We start from the raw sequence: 5,551 nt of genomic DNA on the forward strand, positions 1-5,551 counted from the left end.
TATATATATATATATATATATATATATATATATATATTTATACACACATGTACACACACAAACACACATACACACATACACACACACACTCACATGCAGACACACACATATAATATATGAAGTCTAGACCATACCAGTATGACAAACGGCTGTTAAATGATGATGATTATGATGATGATGATGATGATGATGATGATGATGATGATGATGATGATGATGATGGTTATGGTGATGATGGTGATGAAGATGATGATGGCAATGACGACGACGATGATTTATATAATACATGATACATATATATGTATGTAATTATATATGTATGTACATATGTATTTATGTATGTATGTACTTTTGATGTATGTAAGCATGTATGTATATAGGTAGGTAGGTTGGTAAGTGAGTATGTAGTTAGTTTGTTAGGTAGGTAGGTAGGTAGGTTGGCAGGTAGGTAGGTAGGTAGGTAGGTCGATAGGTAGGTCGGTAGGTAGGGAGATAGGTAGGTAGGCAGGTAGGTTGGTAACTGGGAAGGTAGGTGTGCATAGTAAAATTTATAGATGTTGAAGACAGTTCCAATCAATAGTCGGAATGACTGACTATATAGAAAGAGTAAGCTACTTTAACGGATAGATACACAGAAATTGACCTTAGAATTTCAGTCCATTAACGGAATCATCAAAATATGTTAGAATTTTCAGATACATCATTGCTTTTATTGCTGTTGGAGATTCATCTGTATAAACGTTCTCACTCACTTTTAGTAACCCATTTATAGACTTTTGCAGAACACTAAAATAACTATATTATGCTACATTGCATTATATTATATAAATATTAAATTACATTATGTGCAAGAAGGCCATTTTTACTCTGAAATGTAAACAACACAAAAAATAGTCGCATTGTATAAAAGTGTGTTTGTGTAGTGCCAGGTAATTTAGTACATCGGTAAATATGCAATAAATTGAATATGTAGAGTTTGTTGTCTGATTTTTCCATTCTTAGTCTTGATCCCAGTTTAAAGAAATTTTCTAACTTGATTAAATGTTTGTTTATAAGCTAACTATGATGGCCATAGTTTTGCATTTATCTTCTAAAACTGGAAGGATTTATATGTACTCTAAGTAACCTTGGATAAATAAAACCATTGCTATATAAATCATTATAGTCTGTGAATTCTTATATACTGTATGTATGTATGTATGTATGTATGTATGTATGTATGTATGTATATGTGTGGGTGGGTGTCTGCAGGTATGCATGTGTATGTGTGCGTATGTATGTGTATATATGTTTGTGCATGTGTATGTATGTGTCTATGTATACGTATGTGTGTATGTGTGTCTCCTCTATTTTTTAATTACTATAAATCTTCTACTGAGGACAGAGCTGGTTTCCAACAAAGATACATGGCTCCATCTTTGGGATGTAGTTAACTCAGACAAATTTACATTTGGAACTTGAGAAAAATCTTGCATATTTTTACTGTTCCATTTACAAATTGCACTAGTAATGTATAAATTAGCCAGGTGATTTCTCTTTCTGAAAATCCCAGTTTATCCAGATTCCCATTTAAGCATTTACTAACAAAACCTAGTGCTCTATTATTGGTATGAATCTGAATTCATAGTCTGGATACAGAATCTGGAGGATTCGAAGCAGTTATCCATAGGTATCCTCTTTTTCTTTGATTTTCAAAGAGATATGTATATTTGCAGGACAGCTCACCTCTATGATGGTACATACCTTTGCCCCTCTGTCCCAAACAACAATATTTGGCCTGTTATGTTTACATTTGACAGAAGTTTTGATGGGAATATTCCATTAGTATTCCTTGAGTTGGTGTTCACGAATGTATTCTATAACAGAGGGATTTTCTAACTTCAATTCAGGGCAGTCTTTTTTGCAGATAGCATTGTAAATTGTTTTAGCAACATCATACCGCATAGGGAGGTAGTACAGTGATGACATTTTAGGACAGCTGCTAATCGCATGTTTGTATGTAAGTATGTCATTATTCAGTTATATTTCAAGATTTCTTGCCAATAGAGAAAAATCTGGTTTCTAACCTAGATTCATCATCATCATCATCATCATCATCATCATCATCATCATTTAATGTCTGTTTTCCATGGGTTGGATGGTTTGACTGAAAATTGGTAAGCTGGGGAGCCACACCAAGTTCCAGTCTGATTTGGCATGGTTTCTACAGCTGGAATTTCAACAACATCAATAGGGTATTTTTGTATGTGCATATGTATATGTCTAGATTTGTACGTTTTGTTTTATGTATGTATCCTCATGCATATAAGGAAAGTTGATTTCACTGACCCCAATGCTCAACCAACTGGTACTTATCTTATTAACACTGAAAAGATGAAAGGCAGATTCAACTGCTGAGGTTGAATTTGCCTTTAATTTTATGGTTAATTAATTAACCATGGTGATTAATCTACCTCATCATCTTTTCGATCTTCACATGACCCATTTTGTGAAAATCACTGGTCTAGAGGAAGAGGCTGTGAACTGAGCTTCACGGGCTCTCCAAGACTGGTTTTTAATTGATGTTGTTAGTATCTATAGCATGTTAGTGGCTATAGGAAGAATATGTGTGGATTGAGAATTCCAGTGGGTTGACAAACTGGAGTATTAAGGAATGGATGTAGTGCTTCATGAGGAGTTTGACTGAAATCAACGCCATGATATAGACGATAAGAGAAAGAGAGACAAGGGATTTTGGGAATGTCTGGATGGGCTGGTATATGACACCAGCCAGCTTTGAGAACTTAGAGTCCACTGTTGTAATGGTAAAAGAGATTGAGTGAGGAAATAGCACATCTATGGGTCAAAGACTGGAGTTTGAATGTACAGGTGAGTGATTTTGTGTCAGCCACCTGAGTGGCCTTTCTTTTAGGAGTGGTCAAGAAGGTCTGAATACGCAGCAGCTGTACTGTCCTACATATGAGAGCAATGCTTTTTAGTGAGCAATGAAGCAATGGTCAATACTTCATTGTGAGTTTCATAAAAACTTAGCATAGTAAGTAGCTTGCTTACCAACCACATGGTTCTGAGTTCAGTCCCACTGTGTGGCATCTTGGGCAAGTGTCTTCTACTATAGCCTCGGGCCGACCAAAGCCTTGCGAGTGGATTTGGTAGATGGAAACTGAAAGAAGCCTGTCGTATATATGTATATATATATATATATATTTATGTGTGTGTATATGTTTGTGTGTCTGTGTTTGTCCCCCCAATTTCGCTTGGCAACTGATGGTGGTGTGTTTACATCCCTGTAACTTAGCAGTTCGGCAAAAGAGACCGATAGAATAAGTACTAGGCTTACGAAGAATAAGTCCTGGGGTCGATTTGCTCAACTCAAGGCGGTGCTCCAGCATGGCCGCAGTCAAATGACTGAAACAAGTAAAGAGAGGGTTAGTAGTCATTAATAACTGATGAATTTTGTGACGCTGAAGAGGTTAGGCAGTCATTGTACTTTTCTATTTGTTATGCTGAGGTTGTGTACATGCAAGGAGAGACCTTCAGTTGTGGTAAAGCTCTGTATTTGAATCATATCATTCCTGTTTCAGGAGTTTGCTTTTGTTATCTACATTCCAATGATGGAACTTTGTCTCTTTGTTAGAAAGCAGCTTCTCTCTGAAAGGAAGAATTTGAATAATTAAAAACAGAAGCATACATTCTTATGAGGAGTGCTGAAAAGTTCCTGGCTCTAATGATATCATGAAAGGCCTGGTTGGAGATCCAGCCTTCTGAGTTCTTTTACAGGGCTTAGAAAAACTGAAGGACCACTTCAGTGAATGGGGGAATCTCTGAGGGGGATATATTGAATAAAATCATAATTACTTATTCTCCTGTATTTCCTTTTACCCAATTTCAGGGATTTTTCAGCATCCCCTCATACATTCATACATACATACATCCATACATAAAAACATACATACATACATACATACACACATACACACATACACACATACATACACACATACATACATACATACATACATACATATCATCAGATGAAAGGATGAGCCTATATGAGCAGATGACTATGCATGGATATGTTACTAGAAAGCTCTGTGATGATAGTAACATCGATCATCAAAGCAGTTTATCATGGATCAATAGCCCCCACCATGGATCAATGCCTCCCTCTTTGAAGGGTATGTGTTTGCAATCCAGGAACAGGCAATACCAACTAAGTACCTGATGCACAAAAGAGATAGAGATGCAGGTAAAACCATAAAGTGTGACAACCGATGCAGACTTTGTGGAGTTCACATTGAAGATATCATCCACATCATAAGCAGTTGTCCAAAAATGTCATCATGGTATTATCTACCGATGAGACATGACGTTGTAGCTAGGACACTCTATAACGAAATCTGTCAGAAGGATAATCCTGAGGACAAAGAAATAAGAACCCACAGTATGGTAGAAGCCACAGCCACTCATAATAAAAAGGAATACTGATAGAATGTACCAGTGAAGACACGGAAGCCAGTCAGGGATGGTTCAGACGGTGCTTTTTACATGCCTCAAGCATGGGTTCCAGTCAGGCTGACCTGGCATTGACCACGATATATGTGTGTGTGTGTGTCACCTTACAGTAACTTGTGCTAGTGGCACGTGAAAAAATATTCGTGTGAGGTCATTGCCAGTGCCGCTGGACTGGCTCCTGTACAGGTGGCACGTAAAAAACACTATTTTGAGCATGGTCGTTGCCAGTACCACCTGACTGACCCTCGTTCCAGTGGCATGTAAAGGCACTCACTACACTCTCAGAGTGGTTGGCGTTAGGAAGGGCATCCAACTGTAGAAACTCTGCCAAATCAGATTGGAGCCTGGTGCAGCCATCTGGCTCACCAGTCCCCAATCAGACCATCCAACCCATGCTAGCATGGAAAGCGGACGTTAAACGATGAGGATGATGATGATATGTGTGTGTGTGTGTGTGTGTGTGTGTATGTATATGTATGATGTATAAGTGTTTGTGTGTGTGCATGTGTGTGTAATCTTGTCTTCCCATCTCTGTCTTGACAGTCTTTATCGTTGTAATAAGGTTGTCATTGTTTATGTCAGCCACTAAACAGATGAAGTTATCGAGCAATTCACTTACTAGAAACTATCTAAGGTACTTATGCTCCTAATTTAGGGGAAGGAGTAGTTTACTTGGATACAAATAAGGTTTGGCAAAAGGAAGGGCATCTAGCCTATAGGAAAACTATCTCAGTAATTTCTCATCTAACTCATGCAGCCATGAAAAAGAAAATGTGAAAATAATGATGTGGATGATGACAGTGATGATGATGATTGTGATGATGCGGAAGAAGAAGCGGAGAAAGATGATGATGATGATGATGATGATGATGACAATGTAGTCAATGATTGTGGTCGTGATGGTGGTGGTGGTGGTGGTGGTGGTGGTGATGACAATGACAATGAGGAGGATGTTGATGATGATGATGATGAGGAGGAGGAGGACAATGAAGTCAATGATGGTGGTGGTGGTGGTTGTTAGATGATGATGATGAGGAGG

This window comes from Octopus bimaculoides, chromosome 3 (genome assembly GCF_001194135.2).
Source record: "Octopus bimaculoides isolate UCB-OBI-ISO-001 chromosome 3, ASM119413v2, whole genome shotgun sequence".
Taxonomy (NCBI): domain Eukaryota; kingdom Metazoa; phylum Mollusca; class Cephalopoda; order Octopoda; family Octopodidae; genus Octopus; species Octopus bimaculoides.